The sequence below is a fragment of the Ovis canadensis genome, chromosome 2 (genome assembly GCF_042477335.2).
Source record: "Ovis canadensis isolate MfBH-ARS-UI-01 breed Bighorn chromosome 2, ARS-UI_OviCan_v2, whole genome shotgun sequence".
NCBI lineage: Eukaryota > Metazoa > Chordata > Mammalia > Artiodactyla > Bovidae > Ovis > Ovis canadensis.
In genome coordinates this window covers 98,383,790-98,410,481 of record NC_091246.1, presented here as the reverse complement: position 1 = coordinate 98,410,481, position 26,692 = coordinate 98,383,790, and the positions used below count along the sequence as shown (strand labels likewise).

The following is a 26,692-nucleotide window of genomic DNA, read 5'->3' as shown; positions in this document are numbered from 1 at the left end:
CCAAAGAATTGATGCTTTTGAACTGTGGTGTTGGAGACTCTTGAGAGTCCCTTGGACTGCAAGGAGATCCAACCAGTCCATTCTGAAGGAGATCAACCCTGGGATTTCTTTGGAAGGAATGATGCTAAAGCTGAAACTCCAGTACTTTGGCCACCTCATGCGAAGAGTTGACTCATTGGAAAAGACAGATGCTGGGAAGGATTGGGGGCAGGAGGAGAAGGGGACGACCGAGGATGAGACGGCTGGATGGCGTCACGGACTCGATGGACGTGAGTCTGAGTGAACTCTGGGAGATGGTGATGGACAGGGAGGCCTGGTGTGCTGCGATTCATGGGGTCACAAAGAGTCAGACATGATTGAGCGACTGAACTGAACTGAACTCTCAAAGGCATCTGCACCTCTCTCCCCAGTGCCTCAGATCTTTCTGGATTCCTCTTGCTGTCCTTTCACACTTTGCTGTATTGTACTTCCTGTGCTCCAATTGCCTGAACTCATGTGTTGTTTTTGCTTCCATTGTTGGACCTCATGTATGTCTTCTTGCCTAGATTTTTGGGTAGATACTTTGTTCATAATGACAGCTCGATTCTTTATTACAGGGTCGCCATTAAACAGAATCTTAAGGTTTTCCTACCACCAAGGTCAATTCCATCACAGTGTTTAGACTCAACTGTAGTTCCCAGGACCCAAGCCATATTAAATACAGAGGGTACAGACAGATTGCGTGACATGGGCCTTAATGTTTGGTCTTTTATATATTTTTTTAAACTACCATGTTTCTTGGAGGAGGAAATGCTGGCCCACTGCAGTATTCTTTCTGGGAAGATCCACAGTAGCCTACAGTAGCCTGCCAGGCTTCTCTGTCCATGGGGTCGTAAAGAGTTGGACATGACTGAACAGCTGAGCATGCATGCATTGATTACATTGTATTGCAAATAATTAGCAATGGAGTAGCATCGTTAAGAATTTAGACTTTGGATGATCCAGAGAGATGATATGGGGTAGGAGGTGGGAGGGGGATTCAGGATTGGGAGCTTGTATACACCCGTGGTGGATTCATGTCAATGTATGGGAAAACCAATACAGTATTGTAAAGTAAAATAAAGTAAAAATAAAATTAAAAAAAATTTAAAAAAATAAATAAATAAAAATAAAATAAAGTATCTTTGATATTTAAAAAAAGAAAAAAAAAGAATTTAAACTTTGGAATCAGACAGGCCTAGATTTGATTATAAGATCTGCCACTTAAAAGGAGTGTGTCTTTGAGAAAGCTTATATATTCTGAGTTTGAGATTTTCCGATGATTAAAATGGCTGTGATAGTCGCACCAGACCCATAGGCTTATTATAGGTATTAAGATGGTATAAGTAAAGCATTGTTTAGAACAGAACAGGTAATAAATGATCAGTAGCATCTTTATTTCTATTCAAATTGGTGAAATTTGGATTATAGTGATAAGTGGAAATTCTAGGGCAAAGTTATTTATGAATGCGTTCTTTCTTCCCTAAATGTTAAAATCTTTAGGTAAATCTTATTTTCCCAGACTCACCTCTGTTGTGTGATTTGGGATCTTTTCACATAAACTGATACAACCAATCAGAACAACAAAAAATGTGAAAAAGTAGTTTGTACGCTGCAAATGGAAGCTGCTATACTTGTATAAGGAGAAGGCAATGGCACCCCACTCCAGTACTCTTGCCTGAAAAATCCCATGGATGGAGGAGCCTGGTGGGCTACAGTCCATGGGGTCACTACGAGTTGGACACGACTGAGCAACTTCACTTTCACTTTTCACTTTGATGCATTGGAGGAGGAAATGGCAACCCACTCGAGTATACTTGCCTGGAGAATCCCAGGGACGGGGGAGCCTGGTGGGCTGCCATCTATGGGGTCGCACAGAGTCAGACACGACTGAAGCAACTTAGCAGCAGCAGCATACTTGTATAAACTCAAAGAGTTTATCCTCTAAAGCTTAACGGTATAGGAAGATGGATAAGCATGGACTTAATTATTGCTGCCTTGAATTGGGAAGCCTCACTTATAAAAGGCAGACAATAGTCAAACTAGAATCATAAACTTTAGGAGAATCTAGGGAATGCTGAGCTTAAAGGAGGAACATAGCCATAAGATAAAACATTAACGTTTACTTCAGGCACAGCATTTTCTTTCTGGTTTTCTTCCAAGGTAAAGCTTTCTGATTCTGCCAGATTTCACTTGGATCCATGAATATATGTTGCAATTTGGCATTGCACTGCTTGGCGGGTGGGTAGCTCATTTCTGTAATCCTCCTTTTGTTCCTTGATCTTTGCAAAAGAAAATTTCCCCTTATGCTCGTTGACCTAGAAATTAAGTGGTGGTAAGTAAAGGGTATCTCCCAGGGAATGCTTCACACACACGGTATTTTAATATGATGCTTACTGCATCCGGAATATGAATCATGGGCCATTCTCCATGGCCTTCAGCCACTGGCTCCTGAATCTGCTTACTCTAAACACCTGAAATACAGAATCAGCTAGAGCTATTTTAGGACAAAATCCCGTTTGGTTCTATGGTATTAAACAGCTCCTCTGCTTGGAATTACAGAATCCCGATGTCATAAGGGATTTCAGAGAGCACCAAATTCAGCATTTCCCACACTGTGTTCAGAGCAATGCAGTCATCCCAAGAAATGGCAGTGTGAAAGGAAGAGAAGACTCTGCTCAAACGAGTTGTACATTATTTAAAGTTTTCATGGTTGGATCCTCATAATGTTTACTATTATAAGGGTACTCTGAATCTCAAAGATTCAGAGACTATACAGTGTTTTCCAAATTTCAGTATATGAGTTGTTTTAGAATCTTCTGGTGCATAGGCCTTATGAAGAATAGTTTGGGAAATAGCACTGTAGTTCCAGGACTCCTAGTGGCTCAGACAGTAAAGAATCTGCCTGCGATGCAGGAGACCCAGGTTCGATCCCTGGGTCGGAAGATCCCCTGGAGGAGGAAATGACAATCCACTCCAGTATTCTTGCCAGGAGAATCCCATGGAGAGAAGAGTCTGGTAGGCTACAGACCATAGGGTCCCAAAGATTTGGATACAACTGAGCAACTGACACTTTCTTTTCACCCCATGACTTTACAGATAAAGAAACAGTGGGAATGTCAAGATAAAAGCCTATAATTTTAGTAAAAGGAAAATCAGATCCCAGTTAGAAAGTATTAAAAATTCACCAGAATAGGCAGGAACACACTTTTTAGAAATCTCACTTTATTGTTTGACATCAGAACAGCTGACACTGATGGACATTACATGTTCCCAGTGCATTTTCTTCCATCTCACCCAGAGTTACATACAGTCTCATATAGCCCATGGTGTCCCTGAAGGTACGAGATGCCAAGACACCTTTTGTTTCCACAATGGAGAACAGCAGCTCAGAACTACCATGGTCTTGTTATGGACTGATTTGAGACCTCACCACCACCACCCCTGTCCCCTGCCTCGATCATCTCATGCATTGTGAACACTAATAGTGACATGGAGTCATTTCGTCTTTTAACCACTGCTCGAATTATTCACTTATCATGAAAATAGCACTGCATCTCTCCTACTGTTTCTCCATAATAGTGTAAAAACTTAGGAAAGAGTTCTTTTTGATTTTGTATTTAAAGGCCAAGTGGATCTTTCTTGTGTTTTTTTAGTAATCTGGACGTGAGAGTATGGTAGAGAAGATCAGTGGTGGCTCAGCTTAGGAAGAATTAATGCTTTCTCATCTCAGACACAGGAAGCCATGCATTGTTATGGTTAGGGGGGAAATTATATATTGAAGTCTCTTTCTTTTTATATACGCTAGGTTTCTCCAGGCCATACCCACTTGAGTGTGTAAGTGGCAAAGCAAAAGCACTGACAATGTATTTTAAGCATCAGGCCCCTCTCCTCCATACTGTAGATGCAAAGATCTGTCCTCATTCAGTGCAGGGCATCTCTGGTTACTTCCATCAGCAATCAGTGTGGCTTCCAGGTCATGGCAGAAGGGAAGGGAAACCTTCTATACTCTACACACTGGTGCACATCCACATATATTACAATTCTAGGGCTACCTACTTGTCAAAAATGTGTCATATAATTTAACCTCAAGTTCAGTTCTCCATCCATAAAGTGGATCTAATGTGCTCCCTTTTCAGAAAGTTTATGAATATCAAATAGAATAAAATATGGAAAGATAATAACACACTATAAGAACTCAATAAACATTATCACCCTTTATTAACCTAAATATTGAGCTAACCATACCTGTTTCATAGAGATTTTTGGAGATTAAATAATAAATGAAAACATCTCAAGGGATGTTAGATTCTTTCATCCTCCAACCTAAAATTAAAAGTGAAAGTCACTCAGTTGTGTCTGACTCTTCGCGACCCCATGGACTGTAGCCCGCCAGGATCCTCTGTCCGTGGAATTCTCCAGGCAAGAAGATGAGTGGATAGCCATTCCCTTCTCCAGGGAATCTTCCCCACCCAGGTATTGAACCTGGGTCTCCTGCATTTCAGGCAGATTTTTTGCCATCTGAGCCACCATGGAAGCTCTTAAAAATAAAGTATATGTTCTATTACAGAGTCTGTCTGGGAAGATAGAAGCCACTCCTATTGTTTTAACACAGAAAATGTAAAATAAAAGAGAAGTTAAATACCTGCTGGTGAACTGAAATAGAAAGAGCTGTATAGAGACAGTGTCTGTAGAAAGAAGTTCTATCTTTAGGGTGTGGGGAATTGAAGGAAAAATTGAGGTTACTAGGAGCTTTGAAGAGGGACCCTGTGGTTCTGAGGTCCATATTTCTTGGAGGTGGTGCTGTGCAACCAGTGATGGTGTATGAGGAACCCAATGTATAGGCTTTAGGACACATAAACTCAAGACCTTTCAGAGGGGATGCCAATAGCTCAGTGCTGACACCTCTGAGAGGACAGAGGGAGCCAATTCTAGATGACCTTGACAAATCTGTGAACAGAAACTGCTTTCTGTTCAGAGAGTAAAGAATGATTGCTAAGGTAATACTGAGAGCAAATGAACAGGGTGTAATAAGTCCGTCTTGCCCTTTCTCTTGCTCACATCAAGCTCTCTCCAGTGCCTCAGAAAGTCAACTGGGAATGTGATATGCAGAGACCCAGCCCTGAAATCTCAATGTGGATTACAGAAGCTGGTCTGTGGGCTATGAGACAATAGCTTAGAAACTGACAACATGCTTATCTAGCCTCTGTTGAGAGGGAAATTAGAGCAGCCTTCTGCTTCCTTCACAGTCTGTGAAGTGAACCTGTCAAGAGGACTTGAGATGTCAATATTATTGGATGGGCCCAGTAGATTCATTTTCATATCTAGATTTTGAGAGAAGAGATTCACTTGTTCCACCCAGTACAATTGTAATTACTGTTCTTTGCAGAAATAGAAATTCGGGAAGCCACCAGGAGAGTGAAGCAACACAATTTGTTCTAAAGTGACTAATTTAAAATTGATCACTATGACATGCCTCCTTAAGCTTGAGATGTTTCACACAATCAGGTTTTCAGTATTTTCATTAGTGTGATTTGCATAACCAAGATTTTATTTAATTTTTTGTAGACTGTTCTATTGTAAGGAAATCAACATAGCTATTAAAAGGATAGACCTGAGCTGATGAATAAATGTGAATTCATTGTATTTTATGTGATTACACTATAATTTTTTTACAGTAAATTTGACTTCTAAAGTATGTGTGTGCGTGTGTGTGTGTGTGTGCGTGTGTGTGTCTGTGAGAGAGAAAGAGAGACAGAGAGAGAATAAGAGAGAAAGAGAAAAATACATAAGAATATGGACCATTAAAATTACCCAATTCTTCTGATATAGCATAATACCTCATAAATTTATGAATGAGGTTTCAATTTGCAAAATGTCAAGTCTAGAGTATATATGGCGGTAGTGGTTTAGTTGCTGATTTGTATCCGAGTCTTGTGACCCCATGGACTTGTAGCCCCCTAGGCTCCTCTGTCCATGGGATTTCCCAAGAAAAAATACTGTAGTGGATTGCCATTTCCTTCTCCAGGGGATCTTCCCTAAACCAGGGACTGAACCAGCATCTCCTTCATTGCAGGTGAATACCACTGCATGCATGCATGCTAAGTCGCTTCAGTCATGTCTGACTCTCTGTGACCCTATGGACTGTAGCTCCTCTGAGCCACCAGAGATTCCAGAATATATATATTCTAGATGCAAGAGACCCGAGTTCGATCCCTGGGTCAAGAAGTTCCCCTGGAGAAGGAAATGGCAACCCTCTCCAGTATTCTTGCCTGGGAAATCCCGTGGACAGAGTAACCTGTTGGGGTACAGTTCATGAGGACTCAGAAGTGTCAAGCATGAATTAGTGAATAAACAACAACAGCATACATATATATAAAGTTTTATACTTTTCATAATAATAAAAGTGATTATGGGCATGAATAAATATGTTTCATTTTCATATGATGATTTTATTTTATGCATTCATCTTTTAGAAGGACATCCACAAGCATCTTAAAAAGAGAAAAGCTATAATGTTTAAATGATCTTTTTCATCTGACAGTTCCTATAACTTGATTGCTGTCATACTTTCTCTTATCATTTATATGTTGTTACTGATATTTAGATCATTTATTTTGAAACAGATTGAATAAAAATACTCTGTTTGATGTGAGAGTTGTTTTATATCCCAATTATTATTTTCTAATTTAAGTATATCTGTTGGCTTACAGAAACAAACAGAATGAATTTCATTATCCAAAAATGCAAGCGATATTGTCATCTGGGATAGATACGTCAGATGAGATTGTGAATCTGCAGTCTAGAAATATATATGTGATCTTTTTCAGAATTGGAGCAAAAGCAGCCAGATGGAAAATGACATGAGAAATTTGAGATGAACACTACTGGAAGGAGCTAAGTTTTATTTTTCCATATTCCCAAGTGTTTTTGTTTCATTTCATTTAGAGAATTCACTGGAGAATGTTTCAAGATGTAGAGCCCTTGAATGTGAAGTATCCCAAATGAAGTTGGAGCATTCGTGCTGAAATTGTTTCATGTTGTGGTAAGATGAAATGATTCTTAATATATTGGATTGGTTTCTGGAGAATGTGATGAGAAATGTGTGTGTGTGGACGTGTGTGTGTGTAAAATAAGTTATGATGGTATATAACCCAGTGCATAAGTTTGGGTTTTGAAAACAGCTTTTTTATTATTTTGTCATGATTATTTTTGGTTTGACAAAGAGCCAACTCATAGGAAAACACCCTGATCTGGGAAGGATTGAAGGCAAAAGGAAAAGGGGAGACAGAGGACAAGATGGATAGATCGCATCATCGATTCAGTGGGTAGGGAGTTGAGCAAACTAGTGAAGGACAGGGAGGCCTGGCATGCTGCAGTCTATGGAGTTTCAAAGAGTCAGACACAACTTAGTGACTGAACAACAAAATTTTTGTTTCCTTAAGAGGAGTGGGGAACTCACATGTGTTATTATTAATTTCCTACTGTGTATATGTACGTAATATATATTACTTAATAAGTCAACACCATAGTCATAGGAGGTAGGTGGTAATATCCTCATGGTGCATTGTGGAAGATGGAAGTTCAGAGAAATTAAAACCTTGTCCAAGATGACACAGCTAATAAATGACACAGGAGTGCTGTGTCTCTATGTTCTGCTCTTTCTGCTGCCACACTGCCTCTTGCCTTTGTGCTAGGTAAGGAGTCAAAGGATTACCATAGTGAAGGCAGCACTCTCAAGTTTTACACTGCTATTTAGAAAAGAGTCATAATTGCCTTCCCTCAGATGGAAAACGAAACTGAAGGAATTTCTCTTATATTTCCACTACACTTAAAAAGAGAAAGATTTCTGTAAGTCGTTAGTAGTTACCCAGATGACGGTGTTTCAAAGAAGTTGAAAAATATAGAAAAACTGATTTGGAAAATGTGTGCTATAATTTTCCTATTCACCTTTGCTATAAAATGAAAATCTGTTGTAGGTTTCCTTTGTACAAATACCCGGTCATGGCCAACAACTGGTTAATCGAACCGATACCGTTTCTTCCGTTATGGGTAATTGGTATATAACTCAAGAAAGTTGATGTTCTTCCCTTTTTTGTTACTTATACTTGGAGGTTGTTGCAATATTCCATTGAAATAAGAGATAACACATGAAAAGCACCTGTAATTCTGCCTGGCAGACTAATAGACCTTATGATGTAAAAGTTATCAAAGAAGCCATCATTTTATTGTAGTTCTATCCAGAAAGATTTATCGTTAAAGAAATGTTTAATGTGCAAAATATTCTCTTCATTCAACATTCTTTAACAGTAGGCTCAAATGTATTTTATTTATATGGAATTGACTGAGGCAATTGCAGATGGCTGATTGAAACCTTTAGAATTCTATGAAACTTTAGGTGCGTTCATTTATAAATGGCAATACACAGACTCATTTGCTCTAGGTATTCAGCAGTACCTTCCGATTTAGTTATCTAGCTTTCTTACCTGAAAACTTCCGAACAGATTTTCCCTAGTAATTGCAGACTGGATGCCCACTGTGCCCCTGTGAGTCAGATTTGCTTGGGCTATTCACCAGTGACAGCTCGGGAATCTATAAAACATTCTCTTGTGGGCTTCATGCTTTCAGAGTCTTGCTTCTGTGTTGGTAATGATCAGCAACATTTCTGTGGGAACAGATACTGCGCCTGCAGTCAAAGATTACATGTTTGCTTTGTATGGCGTGAAGTGAAAGAATTAAAACACAGCTTTCAGTGTGAGATTTTGAGAAGAAGTCTTCAGGCATCCTTGAGGTCCAGTGTGTAATGACTGCAGTGAGGGTCTTAGTCTAGATTCTCCAACATAAATAGACAAAGACTCCCTCCAAAGCACCATGGGAAGGGAATCGAGGCCATTCATTACTAAGCTATTTTCAATTAGTTTACATTCTGAAAACACCTGCAAAAAGGTGCATGTACCTCCAATGCTGTATTATTTCTCAATTCAAGAGTTTTGCCTTTGAACAGAGACTCTTCAATAAATAATCCCAAATTCCCACATTGAATCCAGCTTTGGATTGAGCTAAAAAGTTGTTGTTTCTTAGGAATGGTGTTCTTTGCTTAGGGCCTCATTTCTTTTTGCTTTTTCTTGGTAATAACCAGAGATTTGCTTTATGTCTTGCCAGCTTTAAGATAGTGACCAAGTTACTTAACCTCTTAATCTCTGTATTATTCATCATTAAATGAGAATCGTAAGAATTATATTGAATATGTTCTCAGGTTCACAAAGAATATGTGTACATCATCTACTGCTTAGAACATTGGTGATGATTTTAAATGGCAGCTTTCTAGCTGGATCTGCTTCTAGGTTGGGCAACTTGGGGCTCTCCCAAATATTCATCAAGAATTTCTTGGAATCTTCCAAAATAGAGCAAAATTCATTCAAAAGATTGAGTTGACTCATGAAAGGGGGCGGGGGACATAAGAGGAAGCCTCAACTCAGACATGCATGCCTAGCCAGGAAAATAAACATTTTATTCACAAATTATTAAGCCATGGAAAACAAATAGTTAAATTAGGTTTGTACATATTGCTTGTGTGATAATACACCTTTTCATGAGCTTTTCCATATTTATATCTTGAGGCCAATGGTTCTCAAGTTTTAAAATGTTTGCAAGAACATGTAAGAAGTTGATAGAAAAATAGATTAGAAAATACTGCTGCAGTTAAAGACAACAGGACTTGTGAGTGGGCTAATGTTTACTGAAAACCTTCTAATAACCAGTTGTTTTCATATGTGTTAGTTTATCAAATTTTTATTGTAGACCTTCTCAGTAGTTAGCATCCACATTCTACAGATTAACAAAAATAGATTTATGGAAGTTACTGGCTCATCAAGTCATGAAGTTAGGAGATGATAGGGTCAGAACTCAGTTTTGGCACCAGATTGGTATGCAACTGCTGCATCTGCTTCCTAATCCTAGGATAATTCAATTTTCCAATCATGAAAGACTTTTGTTTTATGGCAGCCAGCAGCATAAGCACATATGGGGACAATCAGCCTGTGTTTGTTTTAAGTTCCTGAGCACTTAATCACCATCACCTGCTGATTTGGACTTTCAGCATCAGTAGAGCAGACCTATTTCATCTGCTCTGTAAAACTACTCGGAAAGAAATTTTTTTGGAATAAAAATTTCTCAAGCATTTTCTGTAGATCCTTGTTGTTATTCACCAGTGTACTTGTTGATTTTCATCAGTTCTGCCAGTCTCCTTTTTATTTAGGTTTGGCTAGGTGTCTTACGTTCTCCAATGGGACGTGAGCTACAGTAATGTGGGCTGTGTCCAGGTCATGTCCTTAAAGGGTGCGTGTATATGCATCTCCTCCTTCTTCCTCTAGTAGCTTGGAAAATGAACATAGCATGAGATGTCCTGGTGAGCCATCTTTTATTGTGCAAACAAGGACAATTGTCTGAAGGTAGAACAACATGGGAACCTGGATTCCTGGCTTAATTTATAGAGCAAACAGTCCCGGACAGCTTCTCTGCTAAACCTTGTATAAAAGATAGATAGGCTTGTTAACTATTGTCATTAAGCGATTCTACATGGTGGAAGAAATACCCTAATGAATTAATGCATTCTTTGATAAATGTGTTAGCCGTGCATGCCTAGCATACTATGACTCCTTTGGGAAGTCAATCTTAGCCTGCAAAAAAGCACAGGTCCTCCAAATAAAGAACACTGTGGTGGTTGCCTAGATATTATTTATCTAGACTTTGTAGCATCTCACCTTGTTCCTCTTATTCCTTACACTATTTTCCTGACCACTTTCCTCTAGATCTGTTTTCTTTTCAGCCCATCCTCTTCCATGGAAATACATAAATTTGTCATTGTCTTCAAGTCTCTTTGCAACTGCATTTATCTTTTATGCATTTGCAGTATGAAGGAGGCACATAGGAGACAATAGGAATGATGAACCCTGAGTTGAACTTCAGAATCCTAGCCCTGCTTAAAGACATTCAAAGTGATTTTAAAATACACATACACACATAAGCACCCTAGGCTATCCAAATAAAACTTTCTATAGCTTACATTAAGTAGACTTCTTAAGCTTCTGATACCTAGATAAAGTGAAGAAAGTGAAGTCGCTCAGTCGTGTCCGACTCTTGGCGACCCCATGGACTGTAGCCTACCAGGCTCCTCTGTCCATGGGATTTTCCAGGCAAGAGTACTGGAGTGGATTGCCATTTCCTTCTCCAGGATAACAATGTCCAAATCTATAGTCTGTAAGATTTTCTTCATTGTTTCTTGCCTCACCTGATCTATTCTCATTTTGCATTCAGGACAATACTAAATTTAATTTTTTCACATTTAGTGCATCTGCTTGGATCTTTATTTTAGAGATTTTAAATCTATAGTTATTTTCATTATATCCAAAGAAAGCCTTGGTGTCTTATGGACACAGTGTTCTCCTAGCTTCATAATTTAGACTTGAGTGAGTCTTTAACAGACTTTCCGGTACACAGAATGCTCCCTACCAAACACTAGTTTGATGATTGTATTTGCACACATGCAGCAGACGGAGAGCCCGTGGCTTTTTATCTTGCCTTCTAAGAATACAGTTTGTGCACCTTCTGACTAACAAAGTGTATGCTAGGTATATGCCTTAAAATATCCTCATGGTTGATTGTCTATTACAAGGCAATGTTTTTCTCCCTTTTTTTTTTTTTCCATTCTCTCTGTTACTCCCTTGACAGCTTCTTGTACCTCTGAGCATACTTGCTGGCAAATTCAACTCAATGGTCTACACAGAGTACCTCATTTAATCCCTGCTAAAGCACCCCATTCCAGTACTCTTGCCTGGAAAATCCCATGGACAGAGGAGCCTGGTAGGCTGCAGTCCATGGGGTGGCTAAGAGTCGGACACGACTGAGCAACTTCCCTTTCACTTTTCACTTTCATGCATTGGAGAAGGAAATGGCCACCCACTCCAGTGTTCTTGCCTGGAGAATCCCAGGGACGGGGGAGCCTGGTGGGCTGCCGTCTATGGGGTCACACAGAGTCAGACACAACTGAAGCGACTTAGCAGCAGCAGTAGCAAAGCACTGAGATAAGTATAGTGACCACACACATTGGTCACTGGCTTAGCATTTAGTTGTGCCAGCTGTTGTTTTAAGCAATCAGAAGAAAGGTATCAATAAGCCTTCCAGTTGTTCATTCTCTAGTAGAGAAGATAAGTATAAAAAACTCTTTTAATTATAATAATATGAAATTTAAGTAGCAGAGAGGCAGCTGTTCATTTGTTATTTGAGGGGGAGAAGGGCTAAGATCAGCAAATGTTTGCTGGAGATTCTGCTTCAATTGAATGCAAAAAAGTGAGGAGACAGACTTGGACAGATTACATGACTTTTCCATAATGTCACTGCTAGCTAATGGCAGAGACTGGACAAGGATTCCTACCCAGGTGGTTCTGATGTCAGAGCCCAGGCAATCAGCAGTTCTTGCTGCAGAACTCTTTGGTTCATAGCCAATTGCTGTAGTTGAATGCTGTTCATAAATTGGTTCCTCTTGCTGTTGAATCCCATCACTGACTCTACTTGCTTCTCAGTTACAGTATACAGTAACTTAATAGTGAAGATGATACACAAATTCAGATATTTTTCAGGGAAATAACTTCTGAATCTTCAGTTTCCATATATGTTCTTTCTTAAAAGTGGTCCAGTTGAGATTCCACTTACGTTCTGCCAAATCTAGTTTTTCCACCTCCCGTTTCACAGTTGTTCCTCTTTCACTTAATAGCACAAAGGTATGCTTCTTACTCATGTCTTTACTTCTAATGATGCTCAAAGAAGAAATGAAGGGAGAGCACCTTATTTCCTTCAGATGACAGGCTTAAGGCAAGGTTACTGTTTTAATCTACCTGTTTTCTGCTACATGACCCATGTTCTATTCATCTACCTTGACCTTCTTTAAGATTTCTTTTTATAAGATGGAACTTGACCTTCTTTCAGATTCCTTTCTATAAGATAGAATCTTCAAGTATCTATATATCCAAGGTTTTAAGGAACATATGTTTAAAGTATGTATCAATTATATAATAACACAAATTATATGCTTTATACATATACAACATGTGCCAAATGTGTGTTTGATGTCAACTTTAATAAGGTGTGGGAGTATGTAATATGTGTATGTATTATGCATGTTTTAAAAATATTTCAAAGGAAAATATGAATACACTTAAAGACCTCCTCCCAAGCATTGTTCCTCTGGGAAGCTGTTGAGAGTAAGAGTAAACATATTCCCAGTCTCCATCATTTGCCACACCCCCTGCCTTCAGGCATTTTCAGGCTTGTTCTTGAGGTGTTGGATATTTGCCTTTTGGATAATGCAGATATTAGCGGTCAACCTTTGAAAATAAATATCACCCAAGTATTTTGCAATGCTGTTATTCTCTAGTTGATTTTGCTACCATTTTTTTCATTGAGGAATTAATGGATAATATGTAGACTATTAATTTTATCTGAGTTAAATTGTTTTAATGCTTATAATAGGTTTTGGGATTTATGTGCTAAATAAATGAATAAGTGAGTAAAAATTTTATCCTAATGTAGAAAGCAAAATGATGAGTTTTAGCTATCTCTTGAGAATACGAGAACATTTACAAGTTTGTCTAGTTTTGAAAATTTGTTTTCTGATTTGGGAAGCTAACTTTACCCTGCTTGGGTTTATCACGCGGTGTTAGGTAATTTAATTGCACAGCATCCTTACCATGTAAGTGCCTCCTTGGCACTTGCGGTGTTGTCATTATCTGTTGCTCCAAGCTATATCACACGATCACTGAAAATAAGAGAAAAGTGTTTTTTATCTCAGTTTTAAAGAGTGACAGTAAAATTGTGATTGCAGCATAATTAAATCTGTATATCTGGATATTAATAAATGCTCCACTACCCTAGAATTCAAAAAAAATGTCAGGCCTTGTCTGGCACTGGTCACAATCTCTGAACTTTTTTAGAGCTTTTGCAGCTAATGACTTGCTTGAGAACTTTCAAGATACTTTAGCTATTTTATGTCCATACTAAACTCCATTACTAAATCGGCTTATTTTCCCTCAACGTTACTTTTTCCTTTCTTTCTTTCCATTTTCTTTTCTCTCTCTCTCTGTCTCTCTTTGTTTGTTTTGTGTGTGTGTGTGCATGGGCGGGGGGGAGGTGGTAATTTGGGATGAAGGGGCAAATTTGTGTCCCTTTTTAAGGTGCATTAGAAAATTTTTCTTCTTTTCAGGGGTATTTAAAGCAGAAAGTACATAAATAAAATTAATTGCATAACTCTGTAGACACCTGTCAAAATCTTGACATGTTCAGTCCCTATAATTGGCATTGTATATTCAAAGTAAGTTTTGCAAACAGCAGGAGCACAGGCTGCCTGAGAGCTGCCTGTTAAAGAGGAGCAGTCTGCAGTAATGGGAGGCCTGTCAACAATCCTTCATAGTTACAGCAGTCACTAGCCAGAGCCCCACAGAACCTCCTTCCCCATTCTGATTTCTTACACATATACACATATAAAGTTTTAGGGGCCATTTTACTTCATTAGCCGCTCCAATTTTGTTGAATATCTTGACATATGACTGAAGTAAAGCAGCTGTGTTATTTAGGATGATACTAGCTTCACTAGCAAACAACCCCGAAGATGTCTAATAGCTTGAACAGAGTAGAATTTTATTTTAGTCATTTGTAGTCAAAAACTTTAATGGCTGGTACCTGGTCAGCTCCCACTAGAGCAGAGATTCAAAGGTCTGGGCTCCTTCCATCTCGTGGCTGTCTAGTCTCAAAATGTGACTTCCAGAACCATCCTGTTTAGTTTCATTCAGCCAACAGAAGCAAAAAAGACATAAGAAAACATAAGGCATTTTGTGGTCCAGGCTCAGAAGTGGTGTTTCATACTTTCACTCAAGTTCCTTTGGCTAGAAAATTCTCCAGTGCAATGGAGGATGGACTATAGAATCTACCTGACTGTCCAGGAAAGAAAATACACAGTTCTGGCAAATAACTAACCAGCAACAAGCAAGATTTTGAAACTGCAGTCATCAGTAATTGTCTAAAGGGGAAGATGATGACCCACAGCAGAGGCAGACACAAGGCGATGGAGAAATTATTAAATGAAACATAGTACTTCATAAATGATTTTTATAATTATATTGATCTTCTCATGCAGAGTGAAAAATGTTTAGTTTTGCAGCTCTTGACAAGTTAAACACAGCCACAAGCAATGCTGGGTCGCATTAATAAAGAGAATTTAATCTTAATAAAGCCGAAACAGAATTTGGTTCAGTTATTCCAGACTGGTTTGTAGAGGACTACAGGTCTTAAAACCAACTCATGTTGGTACAGGTAAACACCTTGTCAATACAGGTAAATACCAACTCTTGTCTCAGAAAATAAATTAAATGGATGGGGACAGAAAGGCACTGAGGTTATTCATTTATCCTGCACACATTTCTTAAGTACCTTCTCTATATCAGATGGGCTTCCCAGGTGGCTCAGTGGCAGAGAATCTGCCTGCCAAGCAGGAGAGGCAGGTTCAATCTCTGTGTCGAGAAGATCTCCTGAAGAAGAAAATGGCAACCTATTCCAGTATTCTTGCCTGGAAGAGCCCATGGACAGAGGAGCCTGGTGAGGTACAGTCCATGGGGTCGCAAAAGATTTGGACATGACTAAAAAACAACAGTATACCAGATACTGTACTTAGCTTTGAAGATAGAGAAATTAGTAAAATAAACTTCTATTCTCAAGACCTGACATGTAAGTGGGAGAAGGAAGCCTATGGATGAATAGCCAATTATATTATCACAGGTAAACTTCTATGAAGGCGTAGTTGGGGGGAGTGATTGCCAGTGCTTAGAGGTATTAAGGAAGACAGCATAGAGAATAAGTCATTTGATCTGGTGCTGGTAGTATGAGTCTTTACAGACAGGAGAGAGACTTCTGTGAGTGAGTGAAGTCGCTCAGTCGTGTCCGACTCCTTGCGATCCTGTGGACTATAGCCCACCAGGCTCCTCCATCCATGGAATTTTCTAGGCAAGAGTACTGGAGTGGGTTGCCATTTCCTTCTCCAGGGGATCTTCCCAACCCGGGGATCGAACTTGGGTCTCTCACGTTGCAGGCAGATGCTTTACTGTTTGAGCCACCAGAGAATCCCATGGAAGAACATGGCAGGCCACAAATAGGAAGTTCTGCATTTCTGGAAAATAGGGGCTTTATAATAGGATGTCGTGGTCTGGGGAAGCCAATTGTGAAAAACGGCTTCAGCCTCAAGAGCGAATGAATAGTAGGCCTTTTGAGTGAGGTCTTAGCAAAGGAAAGAAAGAATGATCTCCGTGTATGTCACAGTCTTCACCGTCAGCCCTCTTAGGGTCTTCTAGTCGCCTTCCGACTTAGGCATTCCTCCTCACTCACCCCCACGGTTACTGTTTCTGCACCCTATGTGTTCTCAAGGACTTATAAAAGGGATATAGTTACACAGATAAAATTTGCTAAAGTGTAGGAAGATAATCAAAAAAAGCACAGTTTTTTTGTCTTTAAATGTAAGCTGTCTTTACATAAATATGATGGAACACAATGTCCCACTGCTCAATAGTCCCTACTTGGTGGCTCAGTTTCTGCCCAACATATCTTGTTGATTAATGAGATATATATTCCAGAATGGGCAAAGTCATGGAGGTATGACTAGTTTAATATATATTATAGTGTCCAGTTTACACTACTTATAGTAAATTGTGAGAGGAGAGAGATGAATTGAAGAAGGAATAATTAAGTGAAAGAAATCATAACTTAAAGATTTGGGATACTGTCTGCCTCTCCACATTGTAAAAAATGAGAAATCCTGTTTTGGTGAGAACACCAAGGGTTTGGCTGGACAATCACTTCATGAAGAGATTATCTATGGAGTCCAACAGGTATCTCAGCAGAAGTCAGGAATACAGATGGGATTATATCAGTGTAGACACTGACTGCCTGTTTGGACAAAAGGGAATAATTATCCTATGAAATAGAGAAGGGATTTTGGGCTTCTGGGCTGCTATAGGACCAGACCAAAGAGCTCTCCACTATCTAGCTGTGAATATATCTTATCCTTCAAGAAAAGAGAAGAATGATGACCCCAAGGGTGAATCAGAGATCAGCCCAGACCCCAGGGGCAAGGCTACCACCTGTGGCCAAAGGGGTAGGGCCTCCACCATGGCTGAAGGGCAGCAAAGGTAAGGCCTCTGTCCCAGTGAGACTGAAAGGTGGGACTCCACCCAGCTGCACATGAGGGCAGACCATGAAGCTGAAGAGGACTATTCTCCAGCCTTAAGAACTAATAACATTTGCCTTGCTGGATTTTTAGACTTGCTTGGAGCCCCTTTCTTCTTTCTCATGGGTCTCTTTCAGGATGCTAATGTCTATCCTGTGTTGGTTCCACCATGTATTTTAGAAGCACATAGCTTATTTGATTTCATAGGCTCACATCTGGAGAGGAGTTTTGTCCCTGGATGAATCATACCTAGTCAGTTAGTCAGTTCAGTCACTCAGTCGTGTCAAACTCTTTACGACCCCATGAATGGCAGCACACCAGGCCTCCCCATCCATCACCAACTCCCAGAGTTTACCCAAACTCATGTCCATCGAGTCAGTGATGCCATCCAGCCATCTCATCCTCTATTATCCCCTTCTCCTCCTGCCCCCAATCCCTCCAAGCATCAGGGTCTTTTCCAATGAGTCACCTCTTCGCATGAGGTGGCCAAAGTACTGGAGTTTCAGCTTCAGCATCAGTCCTTCCAAAGAACACCCAGGGCTGATCTCCTTTAGTATGGACTAGTTGGATCGCCTTGAAGTCCAAGGGACTGACTCTCAAGAGTCTTCTCCAACACCATGGTTCAAAAGCATCAATTCTTCGGTGCTCAGCTTTCGTCACAGTCCAACTCTCACATCCATACATGACTACTGGAAAAACCGTATCCTTGACTAGACGGACATTTGTTGACAAAGTAATATCTCTGCTTTTTAATATGCTATCTAGGCTGGTCATAACTTTCCTTCCAAGGAGTAAGTGTCTTTTAATTTCATGGCTGCAGTCACCATCGGCAGTGATTTTGGAGCCCCCAAAAATAAAGTCTGACACTGTTTCCACTGTTTCCCCATCTATGTGCCATGAAATGATGGGACCAGATGCCATGATCTTCGTTTTCTGAATGTTGAGCTTTAAGCCAACTTTTTCACTCTCCTCTTTCACTTTCAACAAGAGGCTTTTTAGTTCCCCTTCACTTTCTGCCATAAGGGTGGTGTCATCTGCATATTTGAGGTTATTGACATTTCTCATACCTCGAGTCTTAGCCAATTCAGATGATGTTTAGATAAGCCTTTGGATTTGAAGTCGATGCTGGCAAATGGTTAAAACTTTTGGGTCAGTTGGGATGGGGTGAATGCATTTTGCATGCCAGAAGAACATGAATTGAAGCGGGGGTGGTGGCAGAGAACAGGCTATTATAGACTGACGACACTCCCTTAAAATCTGTAAGCAGTAGCCCTAACCCTCAATGTGATTGTATTTACAGGTAGACCCTTCATAGTGTTAATTAAGGTTGAGGTCATAAAGATAGGGTCCTAATACAATAGGACTGGTGTTCTTAAAAGAAGAAAAGATACCAGAGGTGTCAGGAAAGGCTAAATGAGTATAAAATGAGAAGATACTGGTCTGCAAGGCAGGGAGAAGCCCTTCATCAGAAACAGAATCTGTCAGAACCTTGATCTTGGACTTCTAGCATCCAGAACTGTGAGAAAGTACATTTTTGTTGTTTAAGCCACCCAATCTGTGGTATTTTGTTATGATAGCCCTAGTTGACAAATACAGTGTGTTCGTATGTGACAGACTAATTATATCATAATGATAATGATGGTAATAATAGTTTATCATATGTCAGATAATATGTCAAACCTCATGTATACATTATCTCATTAATACCTTCTTAAAACACACTTGGTGATAGTTTTTATTATACAGGTCAAACAGGAAACTTACTGTCTCTAAACAGTGATTTATTATATATGTCAAACAGGAAACTTAACCATCTCTAAACAGTGAACTCATTGTTATCCCACTGTAGTTTCGTTCCATGTGACCATCTGCAAAGAGCTTAACTCTTCTGAGCTTTAGTTTCACTGTCCTTAAGTGATGATGATATGTCTGCTGCCCTCTTCAGAGGATTATTTGCAAGACTTAACTAAAATGACTTAAAGAAATCCATTATTTTCACTCTGGTCTTGAATATCAGCATCACTATCAAATTTTGGTGACTTTTTTCTATACTCACTCAAATCACTGACTTTTCACAAGACATCTTGACACCATTGTCAATTTTTTCCTTTGGAATTTTCCTATGTATGTTTTTCTTCTGACTACTGACTTGTCACTCAAAAAAGGATTTGAACATAAGGCTTTTCAAATGATATTCTTTTCAGATGGTGGGCGAAGTTTGGTTTCCTAATGATTTCATTGAATTTATACCTGAAGGATATTAAAAACTGATTTTTATTGACTAGTTAAAGGGACTAAACCATGAAAGAAGCTTTTAAGTCTTAGTATTAATCTTATTCCTATTGACCACCATACCATTTTCTCCCTCTTGCTTTCTGTTTTTTTGTAACAAAGTCTGGCTGTCCCTCTTTTGCCATGTAATGATAGATTTTTAAAAAAGGTACTTCAGGCTGACCTTTATTTCGGCAGATTTCCTAACTGTAGAGTCAAGATTTCAGTTTCTGGCAAACATCTGAATTGTAATCAGAAAGCTTAACAATAAGAAATAACTTTCAAAGATGTTAAAACAAGAATGAAGATTAAAAAATAAAAAATCACACACACACACACACACACACACACTATAATTAACCCCATTTGCCTCCAGAACTTAATTTTATTTAGCTAACTTAGTTTTGATACACTTGCTGATTGATTTTTGCCAAATAAATGTGAATCAACTTCTCACTATGCATATTTTGACTCCCATCATTATGTATATGAAAATATTAAAATTTAAGTGTTTTCAGTTATTATATAAAAATAAAAAAGGAGTTCAAGTGTTTGTATTCATCACAGTTATCATATTGCATTATTTAACTTTTATATTGATTCTTTCCTACTGTCCCAATCAAAATCTTTTTCTAAATCTTAACTATAGGATAGCCACAAAATAGAATAAGAAAAAAAAATAGGTCATATAACAGGAGCGCCAAGAGCCCTTTTTAGCACAATATGTTTTGAAAGTTCCATTTTTGAGATTACCAGTAAGGATTTAAAAAAAAAAAATGTGAGAAGTGGGATATGCTGTTATCACATTTGATGTTCTCATAATTGTAAAGCTATTGGAACATTCAAAAAATTTAAATCTTTCATCATGTTTAACATGTTAATCCCTTTCTTAATGTCAGTTGCTGAAAATGTCTCCTAGGAATTTTGAGGTCATAATATTTAGTATATCCTCTTTTGTACTTTTTTTTTTTTGTATTTAATCTTGGAAAAATGTACTTAAAAAAAAAAAAAACTAAACTAAAAACCATAAAAACCAGATTTGGAGAGGTGGTCATTTCCTCAAAGCTTCTTGAATTCATATGGCTGGACTAATAATAAGACTTAACATAAGACACATTAACGGGAAAATACAAACAAATTTTAATTCATGCCTTGAAACATGTCTCATGAAAATGGGACCTAAAGAAGTGGCCAAATCAAGCAGCTCTTATACTTTTTAGGCAAAGAAATGATGCATTTGTGAGGAATCGACAGGACAAAGAAACCTAGGGTTCAGATGCTTAATTGGTGAACAATATAAAGAGTTTGGTTTTGGGGTAGTAAATTAAAGAAGTATCGAGTTTTCTTCATACAGAATTCTAGACTCAAATTCCTTGTTTCTGGTGATAAGAGTGTCCTTCTACCTCAGATGGAAGGAATGTACCTTTCATATGAGATATTTATTTCCTGATTTCAGGGAGACAAAGAGGAGGGTCAGAGTGTTCTTCTTGCACTAGCCATTTCTAAATTAACTTGAATTCAAAATAAGCAATGTGCCATTGAGGCACATTTTGGTGTGGCCAGCCCTGGGCCCCGATACCAGCAGTGATGAGTATCACTCTCTTGGATTTTGTCACAGTTTCTCTTAAAGAAAGATAATTTTAAAGCAATGGTAGAATTCTTTACCAAAATCAAAGCCTGTATCAAATCTCAGATTGCAGAAAACAGAGAACATTCCCCTTTAAATGAACCTCATTGTTATCATGATGAATTTATTCAGCAGACAATAGCTCTATTACCAAGGCAATCTGAACTAATCTGAAATTGAATCACCCCTCGAACAAACATTGGGAAAATTGAAGCAACTTGAGATTAAAACGTATAAATATCATGCTGTAAACTTTAAATTGAATTCAAAACAAATTGAAATCTTTGTCTTACTTTTATTGTTTTACGTTTTTAACCCTTTGTTACAAGGAGCAAAGTTACAGGAAGATTTTTTTTTTTCCTTATTTTAGTGTGTGAAATTGTACACTGGAATACCAAATACAAATATATGGAGTAAAAGGTATCTGTGTTTTTTAACAATTGAAATTATTTCCTTCTCCTTTAATAAAGAAAATATCATTTTTTTCATACTCAGCATGGAAGTGTTTATAGCTTGTGACAGAACGGAAGAGACATAAGCCCTTGACGTCAAAGTTTTGAATCACTGTGTCAGTCAAAATCAATTAAAGAAGATACAGAAAAGTAGGCATTTATCTGATGGACCCTTCTGGCTTGCATTAGTCATTTAGAGTCTCTTTCTAAGAGACTCATTAGCTTGTCTATTTGCAAATGACTGCTGCTATCTGGGCATACTGCCTTTAGCTTCCATTTTGCTGCAGGACAGTGTTCTCTTGAAAGACAGCCATGTTGATCAGCATAAAGTAATGTAATAGGAGTTGAAAGTTGTGTGTGGGCCAAAAATTATTCAAAGAAAAGGCATGCTTCAGTAACCTATTTAAAAAGCTGGCATCTTCAGAGACCTAAATATATTTTTCTCCCCAAATCTTCACATTGCCCAGGAAGAACTATTATATTCCCGTCAGTCCTCCCCTTCTCTTTGCCCCCAAAATATTTCTACATCTCCATAAAATCACGGGTGCCTGTGTGTGGGCCTTCTCTATACCCTGTCAAATTTTTGTCCATGTAGCATATTGTCTTTTCCTGCTGCCATCTTGCTGATGTCTGAAAGCAGAAGGAATAGATTTGTTCACACCAAGAAATAGGTTTAGAGATAGTTAGTGATGGGCTAATAAAATATTCTTGTGCAATCAGTGGATGAAGCTAGAGACTCAGAGGCTTTTAAATCTTATAGAGGCGTTTGGGCTTAAACTGAAAGCTTAGGAGGAACCCCATGAACCAGAGGAGTGTCATGTTGAGAATTATCTTTTAGGGAAAATCCCTCTGCCAATAATGTGGGGAATAGTTTGGAAAGAAATAAACTAAAGGCAAATAAACCACATATAAGAAAGTTGTAATTATGTGTGAGAGAAGTAATTAGGGTTTAAACTAAAGCTATAGCAATGGAAATGGAGAAATAATATTGTTGAGAAGTATCTTTACATTTGTAAAGCTTAGTAGGGATTTTAGGTAGGGGATGAAATGAGAATAGAGTAGGTCCCTGAGGATGCTGTGGGGAAAACAGGCTTAGTTAGAGAAAAGTTTCATTGGGGCAGGAGGTTTAAACAACTAGAGAAAATATTGTGGAACTCAGGAAGTTCTGAATAGAGGTAAAGATCTGAAAGCCCCTATGTCATTGAATTTCTCTGAATATGAAGTGAGATAATGTCTGTAACATGCTTAGCATAGTGTTTTAGATATATTAAGTGCTCAATCAGTGGTGACTGTTATTCCTAGTGATGGAATAAAGAATCTGAATATTGTGATTGATCTACAGTGGAAGTTTGTCTCCAGTATTGACTCAGATGAACAAGAACTAAAGAGAGGAAGAGATTAGGCTACAGGAAAGGATGTTAAAATGGTGGGTTCTGGGAACTATGCTACATCAGAAATTAAGGAAACATGATTTCGGGATTGCCAGAAAAAGGAATGGGTGTTCATAAAACATATCTTGAATATGATACAGTCTTGCTTCATGAAAATCCATTATAGTGACAGGTCCTCCTCCAGGCTTTTTATTTTCTTGAGCACTTATTTGGTTTGTATTGGCTTCATTTGTCAGTGTTGTCTCCTGACAAAAGTGTTGCCAACCCTTTTGCATTTGACATCATTGACCAGTAATATACTTGCTAATCTGTTATATTCTAGCCCTGTGTTTCCTCAGCCTAAGCGTCTTGTTTAGTCGCTAAGTTGTGTCCGACTCTGTGACCCCATGACTGTAGCCCACCAGACTCCTCTGACCATGGGGTTCTCCAGACAAGAATACTGGAGTGAAGTGACATTTCCTCCTCCAGGGGATCTTCCCAACCCAGGGACCGAACCCACATCTCCTGAGGCTCCTGTCTTAGCAAGCAGATTCTTTACCACTGAGCCACCTGGGAAGCCCACAGTTAGAAAAGAGATTTTATACTGAACCTTGCCTCTGACAAGACTCGTCGTTTTTCTTCACTTTACCCTATGACCTGTGTGGCCCCTGACAAAATACTGGGTGGTTAAGCACAGTCATATAAAGTGTAGTCCCACATCCCAGACATACACTTTTATTAGAAAGAAATCAGGCAAACGGGTCTGTCCTTGCATTGCAAATTTGTGTGATGGTGATGGTGAGAAACTCAGTAGCAGACAAAATGGATTGTACCTGCCCAGGTGGAGGCAGAAGTGCTCATGGAGGTGTTGTAAAACAAGCTTCTAAACAGCAGAGAGACACCGAGCTATCTGCAGGGAAATGAAAGAACTGCAAATTAAGCATGGCATGGTTATTCACTGCTTTATATTAGTGTCGCTAACTCCTATAAATGCTGTTTAGGGTTTTCCCATGCTCAGAACTGTCATTTAATCGAGAGTGATGTCCTTATATATTTGAGAGTCATTTCAAAAACTTACTAAAAAGGATCTGACATCCATACCATAGTGTATATGTCTGGGGACATGGTGGCAGTTTATTTGACACTGCAAGTTTAATCTAAATCTCCACATATCTAATTTATTGTGAAAAATGAAATTCCAGGAGTTTTCTTCCTCCTCAGTGTTAATAAACAATTTGAGTTCTGCCAGAAGATGGAATGGCTCATGTGGAAAATATTTAATTGCCTACATTCATATGACAAGAGTGTTCTGAATCTAAAACAATGAATAATGAAAAGCTGTAGAGTAATATTGCCAAGGAACGTCTTCTCACAGGTGATTTTCTGTTCCCCAAAAACTCTCTGAAGGTGCACTGGGCTAGAGGTCAGAGAGAGTGAAGCCTGGTCCTAAATGTGCCATTAAATAACCACAGGACTCAAAACCTCTTGCTCCATCCCAATCTCTCTCTGCTCGCCTTATCTCTTTTTCTTCTCCTTTCCTCATCTTTACCCTCTTTCTGTCCCTTCCTTCCTTCTCAATCATTTCCAGAGTGTCTATTATATACTAACATTATGTTAGATCCTGAGGTACAAAGATAAAAGATACTTCTGCCTTGAAAGAGGATTGGAGAAGATTGGGTGGCAGTCAGATCCTATGATTCATGTCCCTTGCAATTCTGATATTCCATGATTTTCTCCTGTTCAGAATCTTACCACACAGTCAGTGTCCTTCTTTTATTTGATTACTTGGAGAAAATGAATCTTAACTATGTGGTCACAGAACTGGTTTGCAAGAGGCATTAGAATATTTCATATTTACTGAGCCCTACCGTGTGCCAAGCATTGTGCTTTGGGATATCATAGAAATAAGCCCCGAGTGAGATAAGAGCACAGAGGAGGACCAACCATTCTCCTAGGAATTCAAGTGAGGGTTTCAGGAGTGTGGAGGTCTAAGTCAATTTCTGAAAGATGAGTATGAGTCAGGTAGACTCAAGAGCTGACACACAGGAGAAAGAGTAGCTCCGGTGCACAAGAGGTAAGTAAGTGAAGGATGTTCAAAGCAGAGAAGAGCTATTGGGAGTGCAAATTGTGTTTGTCAACTTTGCAGTCTTCTGGCATGCTTGCAGCCCAGAATGAACAGAGGCAGAGCAGGAATGAAAACCTTGACATTGAAGTAGAGAAGCCATGAGGAACTACTCAAAGAAGTCTGGGCTCTATCTTGAGGACGTGGAAGGATTTTAAACAGATCTTGTATAATCAGATTTGCATTTAGGATAATAATTAATTTTTAAAACATCTCATGAAAAAGGCATTGAGGGAATAGGGTAGGGATCAGGCATTTATAAGTTAGTCCCTTCTAAGCAAGATAAACTTTTGTTTTAGGTCTGGATCTTAGATTCAATCTCAGGAGTGCTAAAATTTACTTTTTGTAGCTCACGTAATTTGTATTCTGAATTTGTATTTCCACAGGCTGGAAAAAGATGAATTTAGGTCATTGGTAGAATGTGAATCCCTCCTCAGCTCTGCAGGTGATGCTGACCTCAAGTGGCCTCAGCTTGCAGTGGTTTGGAGCAGGGCTTGGGTTCCCAGCCAGAAAATGGGACTGGGTTGCGGCCACGAAAGCATTGAATCCTAGTCCCTAGACCAGTGGTTAGTGAAGAGAAAAGAATTTCCACAAAGACAGCAGTGAAGCAAGAAAAGTAATTATTAGGAGGAAAGAGAGTATAGGATGTGCAGATAGACAAACAGGCAAACAGGGAGAGCCCCTGAGTTGCACCCTAGTGGTAGTTTAAATCACTTACATGGAACATTTCTTGGTTTCCCTTTGGCCAGTCATTTTGATTTGCCTGGTTCACAGTCCATTTGCTGTGTCTCAGGATCCTGCCATGTGTGTGCAGCCATCTCTTGGTTTCTACCGCAACAGTGTATGGGTAGAGCATCCCTTGCCATTACTCCCCCTTTGACCTCCAAGGAGCCTTACTGTGCATGTGTGGTCGAGGAAGTCTCCTGACTGAGGGAAGGACAGACACGTGGTCTGGGCAGGGCCTCACTTCCTCCCTCAATTGTCCTCCTTTCTCGTCTTGGGGTTTTCATCCACAGGGAGTGAAATTCCAATTGCTTTACCCTGGGGTGAGGGAGCATTTACTTCCTGCATCAATACCACGACCCCCAGATTTCTACTGTACATGCTGTCTCAGGGGAAAGACATGTGGAAAATAGCCATTTGTCTGTGCAGATATTAAAATATCCATAGTTTCTTCTGCATACTTCCTGCAGTTTTCACCAGTTGGACTTGGGGACTGAGGCTGTTTGATGGACCCTGTGTTCAGGGCCTCGTTGGTTGCTTGGCTATTCTGTGTAGCTGCCCACCTGATGACTCTGTGGGTATCTGTGCTCAGCAACTGGAGTCCTCTCACCATACCTGTCTCTCTTCAGTCAGCCCAGTTGAAACATTTAAGCCTGAGGGTAACTTTTTCTTCTTTTGTGTTACTTCCTCTCTGCTTTTTCAGATACTCTTATCCTTTCTCTATTCAGCAAACACTTTTGATTCTTTTAAGTGATCAAGCTTTTGAAAAACAAAAGCCAGAAATAACTGACGTCTACTTGGATTCTCCCATGTGACATGAACCACCCTGAGACAGTGAGGTGC

At 39.2% G+C, this 26,692-nt stretch overlaps 1 protein-coding gene across 1 annotated transcript in view; it reads left to right on the top strand.

Annotated features, from left to right (window-relative positions):
• Positions 1-26,692, top strand: part of LINGO2 (leucine rich repeat and Ig domain containing 2) — a 1,426,386-nt gene that overhangs the window by 276,202 nt on the left and 1,123,492 nt on the right. Inside the window, exon 2 of the mRNA XM_069574164.1 lies at positions 6,967-7,063. The gene's annotated coding sequence lies outside the window, so the exon portion shown is untranslated. The remainder of the gene's footprint in view (positions 1-6,966; positions 7,064-26,692) is intronic.